This window comes from Adiantum capillus-veneris, chromosome 1 (genome assembly GCF_014529385.1).
Source record: "Adiantum capillus-veneris isolate H3 chromosome 1, ASM1452938v2, whole genome shotgun sequence".
In the NCBI taxonomy this organism is placed as follows: domain Eukaryota; kingdom Viridiplantae; phylum Streptophyta; class Polypodiopsida; order Polypodiales; family Pteridaceae; genus Adiantum; species Adiantum capillus-veneris.
The window spans coordinates 38,509,151-38,526,358 of record NC_140931.1 but is presented as its reverse complement, the minus strand read 5'-3'; positions in this window follow the sequence as shown (position 1 = coordinate 38,526,358).

The following is a 17,208-nucleotide window of genomic DNA, read 5'->3' as shown; positions in this document are numbered from 1 at the left end:
AACACTGTTGCAGAGGATGACAGTCTAGTTTCAGGAGACATCTACTTCTTGAAGAATACAATGGACTCAGCTCTTCTTACAGCATCTGATGGAAATGCACTGAGTGACTGGATTATAGACTCAGGGGCATCACTTCATGTGTCTCCAAACAAGGAGTGGTTTACCTCTTATGTGACCACTAAAGATCATGTTCGGCTAGGCAATGGGCAGACATGTGAGATCTTAAGTGTTGGAGATGTTCAATTGAAGTTTCAGAATGGCTCTTCTTTCACGCTGAAGAATGTGAGACATGTTCCCGCAATTACAAAGAGCTTGATCAGCACAAGTTTACTTGATGATGCTAGCTATGTCACCACTTTTGGACAGAACATGTGGAAGATATGCAAGGGTTCTATGACAGTAGCACATGGAGTAAAGTCTGGAGGACTTTACATGATTTATGTATCAAATGTCTCTAAAAATGTAATCAATGTAACCGAGCAGCCGAATGTTTCTTTGTGGCATAGCCGGTTAGGACATATGTCCAAGAAGGGAATGGAAATCTTGTCTCGTTCTGGTTATTTGCCTGGCTTTTCATTTAATGATTTTGAATTCTGTGAACATTGTCTGTATGGTAAGAAAACACAGCAGCCACATAAGCATAGAAGCAGTAGAAGAGATACACAGTTGGCACTTGTTCATAGTGATTTGTGTGGACCTATGCCTAACCTATCTCTAGGGGGAGCTTCTTACTTTATGACATTTATAGATGATTACTCGAGGAAAGTATGGGTTTACTTTCTCAAGCACAAGGATGAAGCGTTTAGTGTTTTCAAAACGTTTGTGACACTTGTGGAGAATCAGAGTGGCAAGAAGCTTAAATGCTTACGCACTGACAATGGTGGAGAGTATGTTTCAAAGGCCTTTCAGGACTTTTGTGAGTCAAAAGGTATAAAACGTGAACTTACTGCTCCTTACAATCCTCCTCAAAATGGTGTTGCTGAGAGGATGAATAGGACCATACAAGAGAAGATCAGAAGTATGTTGCCTAATGCACAGCTGCCAAATGGGTTTTGGGTTGAAGCTGTATCAACAGCTGCTCATCTTGTAAATAGATCTCCTAGCAACGTTTTGCAGAAGGATTCAGTGCCAGAGATGGTATGGTCAGGCAAAATGCCCTCATACAAGCATCTCAGAGTCTTTGGCTGTGAGGAATATACTCACGTTCCAAAGGAATTTAGGAACAAACTTGAGCCAAAGAGTAGAAAGTGCATCTTTCTAGGCTATGGTAATTCTGGTGAGCTGGGGTACAGACTTTGGGATCCCGAATCTAGAAAGGTTGTCCGCAGCAATGATGTTCACTTTAATGAATCCAAATATCATTCTAAACCAGAGAGGGTTGAGGAGATTAGAAGAGTTGTCTTCCAAGAAGATGGACCTGCACGTGCAAGACAAAATGTCAAGGCTCAAGAGGAGCAAGGACAGGATAGATTGGAACCACAGGTTGTGGCTGAGCCTGAGCCACCTATTGTGCGTAGATCTGGACGTGTCACGCGACCTCCTGATAGGTTTGTTCCATCTATGAACTATGTCATGTTGACTGATTGCAATGAGCCTTCATGTTACAAGGAAGCAGTGCAAATGAAGGACTCCGGGAATTGGCAATTGGCCATGCAGTCAGAGATGACAACTCTGCATAAAAACAAGACATGGAAGCTAGTTAAATTACCACAGGGCAAAAAGGCTCTACCTTGTAAATGGGTTTATAGGTATAAGATCACCGCTCATGATAGTCAGCCAAAGTACAAAGCAAGGCTTGTTGCCAAGGGCTTTAAGCAAGAACAAGGCATTGACTTTGATGAAGTCTTCTCTCCGGTGGTCAAAATGACTACATTGAGATGCTTTCTTGCATTGGTTGCCATACTAGATTTGGTGTTGCACCAAATGGATGTCAAGACAGCGTTCTTGCATGGTGATTTAGATGTGGAAATTTACATGCAGCAGCCAGAAGGGTTTGTTGAGAAAGGCAAGGAAGATTGGGTATGCCAGTTGTTAAAGAGTCTTTATGGCTTAAAACAATCACCGAGGGCATGGTACCGTAAATTCCACAAGTTTATGATTTCTCAAGGCTACAAACGTAGTGAGTTCGATCACTGTCTATATACAAAGAAGGCTAAGGATGGTAGTTGGTTGATCCTTATTTTGTATGTGGATGACATGTTGATTGCTGGCAAGCACTTGGAAGAAATTTCAGCTTTGAAGTCAAAGATGGGAAAATCGTTTGACATGAAAGACATGGGTGAGGCAAGTCATATACTTGGTATGCGCATTGAGAGAGACAGACCAAAGAAGTTGATTTGGTTATCTCAAACAGAGTATATTGACAAGGTTTTGCAACGTTTTAATATGGAGAAGGGAAAGGCACTGAGTGTTCCATTGCCACCATATGTGAAACTTAGCAAACAAGATTGTCCTGTGTCTGAGGAAGAACAGGCTGAAATGGATAAGATTCCATATGCATCTGCAGTGGGTAGTTTGATGTATGCAATGATTGCTACTTGCCCAGACATTGCATTTGCAGTGGGAGTAGTAAGTTGATACATGTCAAACCCAGGCAAGAAATATTGGGAGGCAGTGAAAGGAATATTGAGATAACTGAAAGCTACAAAGAGTATGCGTATATGCTATGGGAGTCAGGAGCTAAGTGTAAAGGGTTTTACAGACTCAGATTATGCAGGTGACTTAGACAACTGAAGGTCTACGTCAGGGTATGTCTTTACATTGGCTGGTGGAGCAGTATCATGGCGTTCTAGATTACAAGATTGTGTTACTCAGTCTACTACAGAGGCTGAATATGTTGCAGCATCAGAGGCATGCAAAGAATCAATTTGGCTTAATCGACTAGTAACAGATTTGGGAATCAAAGAAGAGATGCCTGTGTTATATTGTGATAGTCAAAGTGCTATACAATTGGCTCGCAATCCAGTTTATCACTCAAAGACAAAGCATGTGGATGTGAAGTATCATTTCATCAGGGAAATGCTCGAGGATAAGCAACTTCAGCTTGTCAAAGTTCACACCACAGAAAATCCTGCTGATCTACTTACAAAAGGACTTCCCTCAGAGAGCTTTGCGCATTTTCGCAAGCAGTTAGGTGTAGGGTAGTACATCACTTCTCTACATCTCTTGTATATTAGCTTGTATAGTAGCTTCTTTCACACTTAAAGTACCACATTGGACTTTAAGTGGGAGGTTGTTGGGGTATAAATCCCAATGTGGTCGCCCAGGTAAGTGGGCGGGCCGCCAGGTATGTACACATATTCTTTAGTAAAAACCTAATAAGAACTCACTATGCTCTACACATTATAGTAGAGCGAGTTCACCATATCGTCGTGCTCTTCTTCTCGCACTCTCTCTCGCGTCGCACTTCCGCTCGTACTCCTTCAACATGCACAACCTGCTCTCCATGCAACACATCCACAAAAGAGACACGCCTCATCTCTTGCTCCAAACAGGACTGCAAATACACAGAGACTACACCCCCTCGTGTGTCAAAAATATGCAAAGGGTATATCAGACCACTCCTAGCGCCTCTGGCTATCACGAGTGATCCCCTATGCATCTGAAATGATCGCTCTCCAAGCAATACACAATATCCACTACTCTGCAACAACTGATACATTGAAATGAGACTTTGGCTGAGTCCTGGTACATAACGTACATCCCATAGCATAAGCAATGCACCACTAGGTAAAGACATACATACATGTCCAGCACCCTCTATGTCATATGTTGAACCATCAATAAATTGCACACAACCAAGTCTTCCACTAGAGAAAGAGCAAAACAAATCACGACGTGGTGTCACGTGAAAAACTGCATGCTCGTCTAGTAGAAAATGCGTAGACAATGTGCTATCCCAAGACACAAAGTAGTCTGAAGGCAATCTAGACTCAAAAGTGACATGCCCGTCACATGCATACTCTCTAGCATCTGTCATCATAGTAGCACCATGCATCTGCCTCTTCTGCTACATCATATGCCTGAAGCAACGACGCCTGATATGCCCATCGTGGTCGCAGTGCCAACATGTCAGTCGCGATCCTGAGCGAGAACCGCCTCTAACCTAAAGCGTCTCCATATCCATGACAAAACTATGGTAAACAATGCTCGAGATCACAAGACTCTCCCACCCGAGAGCAAACCTCTATCTCAAGCAAAGAAGACGAGCAAATGGTCAAGCTCAATAGCCTTTGCAATAGCCTCTCCTCACTCCTGCGAGAGTGGGTACAAGAACATCAAACCGTGTCCAAATTGACAAAACCTGTCAAAAGTGAGAGAAAGTGAGAGTAAACACTCAATCAATGTCAAAGTGGGAATATATCGACCACTATACCATCAGAGAGCAAACTACAAATATGCATAAACCATGGCGAGAATCTGGGAAAAATCCGGCAGAGTTTTCCTTGGAAATTGAGCAAAAAAATAAAAAATCTCACCAATATGCATGACAATAGACACTGTCTCAGTAGCAAAATCCTCAAATGGTCTACATGCAATGCCAAAAGCCTGGCAAACTGGCTCACTCGTGACCGAGTAGCTCTATGGATGTGTATCGATCCAAAAAAGACAGCAAACTTGTAAAGCTGCTACCTACGAGCTATGGCTAGCTCAAACTATATCCGCACAATGCATACATAGCATGAAACTGCACAAAACCGTGCTGAACAAGCTCTCTGAAATGCCCCACACAATCAAACAATGCGCATAAAACCGCATCCGAATGTGTAACGATCCAAAAGTCACATCCCAGAGCATCACTTGAATATACAAAAATAAGGTGTATTCTCTCTCAAAGAGAACCACAGTGTTCCATACATAGCGAAAGATGCAAATCAGATCACTATCTACATTGTAGGAATCAAATTGCAAAAACTCGATATATCGAGATTGTTGATAGGCTGCTGCAAAAATTCAGCACTCAAAATTTTAAAATTCTAATATAACTAGCACCTTCGGAACATGCCAAAACCTCAGGGTAGACTCCTGGATCACATGTATCCGAGTCCGGGTGTGAGACATATGCCAAAAAACACAGCATAAACTTGCTGTTGTTGCACCTGCTGTAATTCAGAGCATAATTTCAGAAAATAGATATCACCATCGCATTTGGAATGTGACAAAACCCCAACCTAAACTCATGGATCATATCCATCTGATCCGTGTGACGGAGATATGCAAAAAACACTGTTTCGAGAGCCAAAAACAGCAAAATCGAGCTGCAACACTTCTTGTTTTTGCTCTTTCTCTGCAAAATTCAGCAACATCTTGCTACACAAACTCTACATAAGCTGAATATACATGCATAAGCTGATATCTGACACCATCAAGCCGTGTCCATTGCCGCAGAGCTTAAGCCGCCATAGCCAAGCTTTGTCACTTTCGTCTCGCCGCCGGGAAGCTTTTGCACACGCATCACCAAAGCTCTGATACCAATTGTGAGTGCACGAATACAGTACGTGTGCAAATAGCAAGAAGGGGAGAGGGAGAGAGTACACAAGATGTGGGTGGAGCTCCCAAATCTCACTGTATGAGCACAATGTGAGAATGAGTGAGAGCTCCTTATTCTTTGTATGTATAAAGAATAAGGAGATAAATGTGGGCGGTCGGACATTGGCTGACGGACACTGACAAAGCACGGTGAGGCACACCGTCTTTACCTAACACTCAGTACTAGGCGATGATGCTGTATACCTCTTACCTCTTGATGATGGGCCCCATGCTCACTTCATCAGTACTGTTTGCTTCTCTGGTGTATGTGTGTATATTGGGATTGTGAGTGTGTTACCTGCAAGAGGTGTTGTGTTAAAGTTGTCGGCTCTATGGCAAAAGGCAAGGATAATCAGGCTATTGTGGAGCTGGCTGCTCCGACTCAATCTCAGGTGACCTATGGCATTGATATGGACTACTGCCTGAACTATTTGGTTGTGATAATTCAATTATTGTTATGGTTATATTCTTCATGCCTATGCCAGAATATACATGATTGGCAACTTCTACTGTATCATTTATGACACTAGTTTTTTCACCTTACGAGTTTAGGAAAGGCTTTTCAGTTTACGGTTAATTTATCATTGGCATATATATGTGCATCCTTTTGTCTGCGGCTTAGAAATTCCTTTCAAGGTTAGGGATAACTGGCAATACATATCTATGGGCTTTTTCATAGGCATGTTTTTAGGATAACTTTAAAAGGTGGTATCCTCTTGCAAACACGGGATAAATGTTGCCTTGAGTTGATGTTTTTGCTTAAATATAATGACAAAAGCTCTTGGGAATGGCCCTATATGATAGGGTTTAGGGGTTAACATACGGCCTGGTATACTTTGTTATGGTTGGCGTGGCTAATATGATACTGATGTTGTGCCTCTGAGTTTGTCACTGAGATTACCATTACCGCTCGGCTTCAATCTATATTGTTCTAGTGTTATGGATATAGAGATTTAACATCTACTCACTTAGCCATGAATGGGTGGTTGTGTACAAGGTTAATGATTGATTGTGGGCACAGCGGTTATTCTACTTATGTGTGCTTATGGAGTTGGTACCGAGCTTACCATTCTTGCTCAGATACGGTCTATGCTGACTTAGTGTTATGTATATTGTTCCTTTGTAAAAGTGCTCAACTTGGCCGAATATGGTTATTAATGGTTGTGAAGAGGGTTATGACTTATTGTGGCCGATTATGGTTAAGATAATGGTTATGAATTATGGTAAATACGGTTGTAAATTAATGGGCTACTCATGAGGTTGTAAATGGCTGTTTATTGGATCAAAAGTTATGGACCATGGCGATTGACTTTCCTAGATTTTTGAACAAATGCGGAGCTATGGAATATCCGAGCTATACGTTGTATGTTTTAGGGGAGTAGCACTCATACTACTACCTTACATGTGGTTTTGACTCCGTCTAGGGAGCTGTAGGACTTAATTACTAACATCTTCTTATGTTACAGGTGTCTCCAAAGTATAGATTGACTACATGTATGAGCACTGCCATTGATCCTAAAAAAATAGCGGCAATTAATGCCAAACTCTGTAAAGTCAAGAAACAGGTATATGTGGCTTACTTTGAAGCTAAATTTCCTCATAAAACTCGTCTCCGGCCTTATCTCATGAGAGCTTGCAAAGCTAAAGGGGCTTCAAATGTTTTTGTCCCGTGTAAAGGAAACCATCTCTGAATATATGAGTAGCTTCACATTTCTTATTATTTATCTTTGAAAACATTTTAGTTGGGTGACATCGATAACATGTGGGATACCCATCCATCACCTGCATATGGTGCCAATGCTAATTGAAAGTTATGATGTTTCCATGGGTGCAGGTGAGGGTTACCTTCTCAACTATGGTTTTCAAAGTTCCTTGGAGTGAAGATGGTGGATTTATATATCTTCAGGCTCTTAACTCTCGTGTACTTATGCATAAAGACCATTCTGTACTATGAATGGGAATTATACCACCTTTTCACTTAGTTTCTAGTGTCTCTTGTAATTTGAAAGAACTCTTTGGTGTTTATGTTATATTATTACTAGAACACACACACACACTGTATATGCGTATGCATACATACACATGCAAGTTTTCAAGCGCACAATTTCGCTACTACAGTCTCCACGTTGTTGGAAAAGGCTAGGTTTGCGCACTCTACGCGGTCCTCAGGGGGAGGCGGGGGTCACTATATGTAAAACCTATATATTGCGTGTGCTTAAGGACTATTTATAAAGCCCCTTCAATCTATAATTTTTTTCAATATCATTTTTTACACACCATTTTATATGTGAAAATGTCAAAAAATATAGAATAAAATAATCCCTACTATTGCGCCCATGTGATATGTGTTTTTTAATTGTAATGACCCCCTTGGGATAGGGTCTCTCTCTCTCTCTCTCTCTCTCTCTCTCTCTCTCTCTCACACACACACACACACACACACACACACACATAGAGGTTGACAACTGGTTGTCAAGCGTACAATTTACACTATTTCAGGTCATTGGAAAAGGATAGACTACTTTTCACACTTTTTAAAGGCTCTTTAATGTGTGTACGACAAGGAGGACAACCAAGAAGTGGCTCAACAACTTAGTTGGCATTGATTCAGCAAGCCATGCAAATCAACCAGAAGATGATGCATGTAGGCTCTCTACTTCCTTTAATTTTTCAAGCTCCATTATAAAGAGTATAGATAATGGAATATTGAATAATAGGAAAAAACCTATTGTGTACTGGAGTGTTTGAGAAAAACTTAGGTTTAGTGTAATCCCACCTACAAATTTTGTAACGAAATTGGACTATGAACATTGAGAATAGCGGAATTAAGAAAACTGTAGTGAGCATTTTCATGAGAATTCTTTAAGAGAATAAGGAGAAAACTTGATTAGGAATAGCAACATAACCATTATACTTAATTATACTTTGCAAGACAGTGAATTAGAGAACTTGACAACAATTGAGGACTGGATTTATGTGGAGCAAGTCCCCCCTCCAAAAGGCTTTTGTATTATAGCTTCTCCCATAAAGAGAGACTTGGTACAATACAAGCTTTTTGTTCCTTGAGACCTTGATGGTGAAATTAAGATAGAGAGCTTCATGCACCACAATTTGGATTTGCATTCTATAGCCAAGAGTGTTGGTGTAGGCTCTCAACTTCTCAAGCTTGGAGAAGTAGATGGAGTTCATGCTCAACACACCATGAGAATGAGTGTGTGTGTGTGTGTGTGTGTGTGTGTGTGTGTGTGTGTGTGTGTGTGTGTGTGAGTGTGAGAGGGAGAGTATATGGCCAAGCTACCCCCCTCCTTGCTTGGATCGACTCCTCTTCCTTGCTCAAGCTTGAAGTTGATTGGACCTTCTCTAGACTAGCCAATCACATGCATTGGACATATCAAGCAACCATGGTAGCATTTGAACAAGTGTCCTCCTTTCCCCTTTGAGAGAGAGGGCTTGAAAAATACTTAAACAATTAATAAAATAAACTAAATTCTCATTGGACCCCTTTAGAGGTCAACCAATAGGCTTTAGGCACTACATGAGGGTAGCATGTGTAGGTGCTTGACACGTGTCCTTGTTGTCTTAGGTCTTGGGCTTGCCTTTTGTGTATATGTATAAGTCTAAAAACAGCAACACGCATAGACAAAAGATGGACACACGAAAACAACCGGTGAGCTTTGGGCGATGAAGTCGGAGATCATTTACGACATGGAAGGTCCGTGCAAGCGTGCATAACGAGACTCATTGTTAAAACATGAAGGAAAGTTATTTGTGGCCTCAATTTGCAAAGAAAGCCACCCTTCAAATGGCTTTTAAAAACAAAAGTAGTCAATGGTCACCCTTGAAATTTGAGGACTGGATTCAGTGTTTGAGAAAAGTGTGCTTCAATTTAGCCTGGAACCTGTTGAAAAATAAAAAAAGACGGTTGAAAGGAGAGGGACAAGGAGAAAATCTGATTGGAAGATTAAGAAAAATAGATTTAAATTGCAAAAAATGTTGATTATCTTTTTTTTTTCCTATTTGAATCTACCCTAAAGGGAATTTTGTATGCTTGTGAGATTGTTTTTTCCCGAACACTGGCTGAAACTCTATGACTTTCCCAAGGACTATAAATATTATAAATAACTAAGTTTTTTGAATTTACAGTGTGATGATTTTTTTTTTGCAAAACTCACTCCACAGAGTGAGTAACTTAGATTAATCACCCACAATACAACTGATCCATGCCCACAACGAGTCATGGATTAAAAAAGAATACAAGCGTACTTAAGGAGTTCATCACATTCAAACAAAACACCAACTTGATCTACAACATCAAGAGATTGCCACATGTAACCAAGGGACTCCCACCCCCAAAAGCCACCCCCTCAAGAATGCATCAAATCAAAACTGGGCTTCAACAAACTCACAAACCATAACAACGACCTGGATCATATAAAACAGTAGAAGGAAACATGAAGAAATACCGCCGCATATGGGGGGAGACCTACCGCTCCATCACCACGAGATGCCAAGGAGTAAACACCATCCCCGAACTTGTTGAAAATATGAAGAACCTCCAGGCTTTTATGGAGAACCATGCACCTGCACAAGGTCTGTTCACTTCACAAGCCGAATATGCTACCGTTGCCACCAACCCGGAACTGGCTGCTACCCAATGCCTTGTTGCCAAGTGGAATTGGAGCTAATCTCTTGAGACAGCTAATTCCAGTGTTGGAAGATTTCAGCTACTAGTGTAGGGAGATTTCAGACAGAAGACTAGACAGGAATCAGAAACTAGACTGGAACGTGGATACTGAAATAAGAATCAGACTTATGTACTGGAAATAAGGTTCAGATTCAGAAGACTGGACGAGAAGTAAGTATAACTGGAATATGCCATGATTGGAATTATAGAATAAGGTTACAGCGAATATGATTTACAAAGAGAAAGTACAACCGACAATACTGCCAATGATTCTCAAGTACAAATACAGCCAAGGCGCTAACCCAAATGATAATAATTGCCAACCCGATTACAATGTAATGGGTCCTATTTATACACTTCGGGTTTACTGTAGTAATTACCATAGTAACTACTAAGTAATTCGCTGCCCATCTTCTAAGAAGACGTTCCCACACAATGAACTATCCAGCCGTCTACATCCTTCCCTTCTTTCTTGAAGTTTGGCAAGATTCCAAAATTTCTGAAAAATTCCCCTATTTGATTCTGATGTTGGGAATCCGGTTTGACCACTGACAGAATGGCCATACAAAGATTGCGAGTAGGCAGCTGAAAAGGCCAAGGATTGTGAGAGGCAGCTGAAAAGGCCAAGGTGGAGCTCTCACCAGGCCAAGGTGGAGCTCTCATCAGGCCAAGGTAGAGCTGTCATCTCCACCTGCCTGCTCAGGAGAAAAGTCGCCACTGAATTCTGAGATGGAACTACCCAGTATCCTTCCATTGGACCGTCTTCTGTTTGCCCTTTAACCTGGAGGGTGCCTGAGAAGTCCCAGTACCAGCATTCTCCTTCTGAATCAGTCGGTAAATGGCCTCCTGCTCAAGCTGATCCGGCCGGTCGGTGGTCATCTCTACTTCATAAGGCGTGAGGGAATGATAAGTTTTGGTGTCAGGATCATAGAGTGTACGCCTGCCCTTGCTCAGTCTGGTTCTGGCCAGCTTATGACAATGCAAAGCAGTATGGATCCATCCTTCTGGAAGAGGCTGATTAATTATGACTCGAGCTTCGAAAAGAATCTCAGCCATCTCCCTGTACTATGGTGCCAGACCCGGCTTTGCTGCAATGTCTTTTTCAGGAAATTTAGAAGATTCGACTGTAAGTTGTAGCAACTGATTAGTAATCCTGGTCAGTCCTCTCACTTGAATCTTCCACTGGCCCATACACAGTTGGATCCTATGCATCTCCTCTTTTGGTGCTTGAATATCATTGATTTGGAGAGCATCATTGAACAACGTCTGCCAAGTCTTCCATTCCACAGTCGATCGCTCGTACCAATCCTGAAGCTCATCAGTGATTTTGAAGTATGTAAGGCGATCAATTGGTTCTGGATGTTGAGTATACAGTGCTGGAAAGAATCTTGGCAACTCTATTTCTCTTGCTGGAACAGCATACAAGAGAACTGGAGAATCAGGCACAAATTCTAAGAAATTGAGAACAACCTGGTTCTCTTGCTGCATCATCTTTCTGGTGATTCTCACTAGCTGGAACAATGTTCGGAGAGCAGTTTCCTGTGCTCCGACTGACATTCTAGTCTGAGGTCCTTTGCTAGTGGCTGTCTGGTCCTCAAGAATGGCTTTGACTCTCTGATCCAAAACACCTCTGGCAGTTTGCATTTGTACCAAAACATCCTTGAGTTGTACCCTAACATCCTTCATACATCGGTAAGTTGGTTTGTTGCCCAACAGAAGTTCTAGTTCCAGGGCAAGGGAGCGACAATCTGCAATAGGCTGCCTTTGTAAGTGCGGGTTTGCCACTTTCTCATCAGCATTGAGTATCCATTCAGGAACTCGTTCCAGCAGCTAGACTATACTGGGATGCGTAGGTAAACGGCAAGCTTCTTTATCATGGAAAGCTGCTGATTTCCAATGTTCCACCATTTCCTTGGCTCCAACATATAGCCTTTGAAATCTTTCCAAATCAGACAAGAGATCATCATCCTCCAGATATTGTCCGGTTATGGAGGCATGTTGATGTCTCAATTGCCTATTCAGGGTAATGAGCTGCAGTGAATGTTGATGATCAACAACTGGTCCCTCATCCTACACTTTCATTTTCCCTTTAGCATCTCTGCTGAGTTGGGACTGATCAGTTGGCTGATTCCCTGTGTGACTGGGCTGCTGCTCTTCAGTCTGCTGGTTACCCGACTGATGCCCTTCATTCTGTCCTTCCTGCTGGCCCTCATTTTGGCATGGCTGGGCTGTGACTGGCCTTCTTCAGTTGGCCCTGTCCCACCAATACCAGGTCCTAGAGATGGAGATGGTGGTGGGGCATCATCATCATCGTTTGTATGCCCTATTTCTTGATCATCCTCCTCCTGATCAGCTTCATCTTCCTGGTCTTCTTCTTCCTCATCCGGAGAAGTCTGCTGCTCAATATAATCTAATATAGCTTGATTCATCAGAGCAGTATTATACTCAGTCACCTTGTCCTGCAAATCACTCTGCATACTTTCCATCAAGGACTTTAAATTCTCTAAATTGAAAATAGCATTGCCTGATGGATTTAAAATTTCAGCCAAGCTGTTATAAATGTATCTTTCAGTCAAAGAGGCCTTCAGAGCCGTATGGCGCATTAACAAGTTTTTGAATTCTGCCCGCTTCATCCTGAGCATTGTTTCAGCCCACTCTGCAGCTCTGAGTGCTTCATTTCATTGATTCTTGATGATCATTATTTCATATTTAGCCTTAGCTAACTTTTTGTTTAACAACTCATTAGTCCTTTCTGAATGAGCTTCCAGTACCCTGTGTTGTATGTTCTGCTCTTCTCGGGCTTTCTGGAGCTTTTCAATCTGATCTTGTGCCTCCATCAAGTCAGCTTTAAGCTTTTTGACTTCATCTTCTGATCCAGAAGCCTCCATCAGTTGTCCCATACAACTGACAATGGTATTCCAAGAAGATTGTATGAGGACTGAACATCTGTCTTTGCCTGTGGTTGGATCAGAATCAGTAGGCTCATATATTGTCACTGGAGCCATGTAGGGTAAAGTTGCATAATCAGCTTTGCGTAGGAGAAGATGCCCTTTCAACTGTTTACTCTGCATTTGCTGCAACTTGTCCTGTTTTACCAGTTGTTGCAGAATGTTTTCAGTATTTGGAGTAGGAACTCCACCTAGCAGAGTCGAGGAAGCTGGACCTTTCCCCTTGTCCATTTGGCTCTTGCCTTTGTATGCATGTGGCTGACACGCCTTGTCAGTCAGAGATGCCTATTGCAAGGGATATATATGTTGATGCATGCTCCGTAGAGCTAGCAGGGCCCGCTAGCATTGCATCGGCATTCGGTGGTCTCATGTATGAGATGCTGATCTTGAGACCGGATATCGCAGCTGGAGTGGGAGCATTTGCAGTTGGGGTTGTCACTCGTTTGTTGACTGATGATGGCATAGTGCACGAGGGAGATATGCAGGTATTGCGTACATACTTGCAGTACGTGTGCGGTACGTCTGGTGGTGTATGGACTTACACAGGAGCAGGACAGCCGGATGCACACAATCACAGCCAGCCAGTGGACATCGGTTGAGAGCGATTTTCTCTCGCCTTTTGTAGTCTTTAGATTAGGTTCCCTTGCTTAAAGGCACAGTCGCCTTTAAGTGGGAGGTTGTTGGGGTATAGGCACCTGTGCCTTGCCCGGCCGCCCAGAGTCTGGGCGCCCACTGACTTGTATACCTTATACATAGCATAAGTGTATAGGGGGTTGCTCACTCTTTGAGTCTCCCCATCCATATCTGTGTGTCGTGTCTCCTTCTCTCTCTCACTCTCCGTCTTTGGTGCTCTCCGATCCCCTTCAGTCTTCGGGCCTTTGTGCACTATAAGGGCATTGAAAATGAGGACATTGGTGGCATTTTCTTGAAAATTGGCCATTAACATGGGCTTTTTGCTATAAATAGGGCACTAAATAATAGGTTTGATCAAGAAATTGGGATTTGGGACCAATGAATGGCCATCCAGCATATCAATAAAGGGTTGGAGTCTTGGGAAGGATGAAGGATGGCTAGGCTCTTGGGAAGCTCTCTCGCAGAGAGTTGAAGAACCTACTTTGTTTCGGTGTTTGCTTTGTTGGTTTCCTCTCTCTCTCTTGGAGAAGATAAGAAGAAGAATTGAAACCTCTTACACTCCTATTAGTGTTGAGGTGCTCTCTCGTGATCTTGACCAAGAGGATTGGGGGTTATTTAGGATCTTTTGGGATGGCTTTAGAGAAAATGTTCTTACTCTTGTGAGAAAATTTTTCACTTATACACAAGGAAAGGGGAGAACTTCCTTGCCTCTTGACCTATGGGAGCTCTCCTGCTCTTGGTGTATTAGAAGTGAAGGGAAGGATTAATTTTTTCTTTGTTGGCTCTCTCTCTCTCTCTCTCTCTCTCTCTCTCTCTCAGGATTCACGGGCTCTCGTGGGAAATTGAAAGAGGGAAGGAGGCTTGCTTGTGTTCAATGTGAGGATCTTGGAAGAATTCTTGCTTGTGTTTACGGGATCAATGTAACCAAGGTTGGGGAAGAGTTTGAGTAATTTTGGGTCCCGCTGTAGCTTTAAAATCAATACACATTATTCCTCAAAAAACATGGTTCTCCATGTAAATTTGCAACTATACAAACTCTTTATAGCTTTTATCTCTCAACAATGAAATATATCACAAAACAAGCAATAGTACAAAGCAATGTTAGTTCTTGCATGTATCTTTGTAGCTATTGACTCACAAGTTCGAGGGCATTCTTTTGGGAAGCCATGATATTGAAACACAAAAACTTGCTCTCATTTTCCCTTTTTCTCACTCCCCCTCCCCGCTCAAAAAAAAAATGATACCCCCTTCCTTATTTTTAAGCTTGGGAGATAAATTATTGGGCGCCTTCCCCTAACTTATATGCTTATGTAACTTGGAAAAAATCCCCCCTCCCCTGCACTTACGTGGTTCGGTAAGTTTTCCATGGTGAATCCCCTGGGGTCTCTTGGAGGAGCGCTTTCCTAGCTTGCACATGTTTGGTTGCAATGCACATAGCTTGAATCTTGTGTTGCAGGATTGGTATAAGAAAGATGACATTGATTGGTTCAAAATCATTACAGATAATGCAAGGAAGGTGGTGAAATTATTTTGATGAGACAACGTGTGCTAGACATGTATCGGCAATGTATGTCCACAATATTGAAGCTTCCATGTGAAACCAGATTTTGCACTAACTTCTACACTGTGGAGAGTCTATTGCCAAATAAAAATGCTGTTTTTGGAGACATTTGTTTGTGTTGGATTCTATGAGTGGGAAGTAGAGCGACCCGTACGGGTAAAGACAAAGGTTCGATCGCTGAAAGTGCTCAATGATGATAGACACTTTTGGTTTGATGTTGAGGACACATACTTAGTGATGAAGCCTGTGATGATATCTTTGCAAAGAGGACCAATCTTGCAAAGATCAAATGTGGCACATACCAAAGGATGTGCAGGTTGAGAGGGGGTGGATGTCGTGCTGTGACACGTACATAGTGGGAACGAATGCTACAAGATCTATCTTGTGACTTTTTTAGATACGTAAGTATATTTCCTATAATGTACATATGCATATCTAATTATAATAATAAGCTTTCTATCTCATCCTATTATTTATCTCAAGGGTAATATATTCTTACTTTATCATCAAAAGGTACTATGGAAAAAGCGTTAATAGCTCCGCCTCTTTAACTAGGGGCAAAAAGCATTGGTTCTTTTTTTCTACTATCTTATTATTATCTCACATCCTAGCTAGATCCTATATCTAGCGTAACTTTTAATATATATATATTCTATGTATTTTTCTTATATTTCTTTTTAATAGCTACTAGGAAGGAATCAAATCCTAGTGGGACACTAGCTTACATGATTATCAAAGATAGACCTATTTTAATGCATTATTATATACATGATTACAAAACTTTTTCAAGGAGAAATGTCATGCTTTCATATTGCATGAGGTGTCCATTGGAATCAAATGAAAGTCTAAGCTAAGGGGACCATAAGAAGACTTTTGCTGCCAAAACTGTATCCTATTTTGATGGTTTTTTTACACAAGGTTCCAATCCGAATTGAAAAAAGTATATAAAATGGGAGTCGTAGGTAATGAGCTGAATTTTTTGTTCCTATTTTTACTTTTTTATTTGGAGCCACGGTTCTGAATCTATGATCAAAATGGTGGACCCCAGTCTGCCCACATCATGCATGGATAGCTCATTTCAAACTTTGCCAGTTTCTGTTCACACTGGCTCTTCTCTTCTTGTGTAAACCCTTGGGGGTTCCCTTCACCTATAAAAGGGGACCTCTTCTTCCTTGAAAACCATTCAAGAGATGAATTCATGAGGAAGTGAGAGGATTGATGCCTAATTGTACTTAGCCATTAACTAAGCTTAAGCTTGCTCCTAAAGGAAGACTAGCCATTCTTGTAGGCTATCCTTGGAAGATCAACTCTAATAAAAAAAGGTCTTGAACTTGGTGCATCAATCAAAGCTGAAGTCTTTCCTCTTTTTCTCTCTCCATCATAATGGTGAATAACGCCCAATGAGTTTGTCAAGTAATATGTGCTTTACTTTAATATTTTGTTGGTTTCTTGTTGTTTACTTTTTCATATGTAATCCAACATATATCTCTAATTTCATTTCCCTCTCTAACCAAATCTATCTCTCTCACTCTTAGAAAGTCATTCTCCCTACAAATTCTAGGTTCTCCTTGCTACAAGTACATCTCTCCCCGTAGTATCCTTATTGCCTACGGGCAATAACAGGGCTTGGGAGGTAAACTTCTCTTCTCTTCACTCCTCTCATATTTACATTTTGCACATACAAGAGTTATCCTAGATGAATAATCCACATGATGTGAATTTATATCGCTTCCACTATGTACGATCTATTACACTTAACGTATGGATTAGCCGGAAAATACACTTTCAACAACATATAGTGTTTCTCTTTGCCCCAAAAGGGCTCAATGAAATACTTCTTTCACCGGATCCCA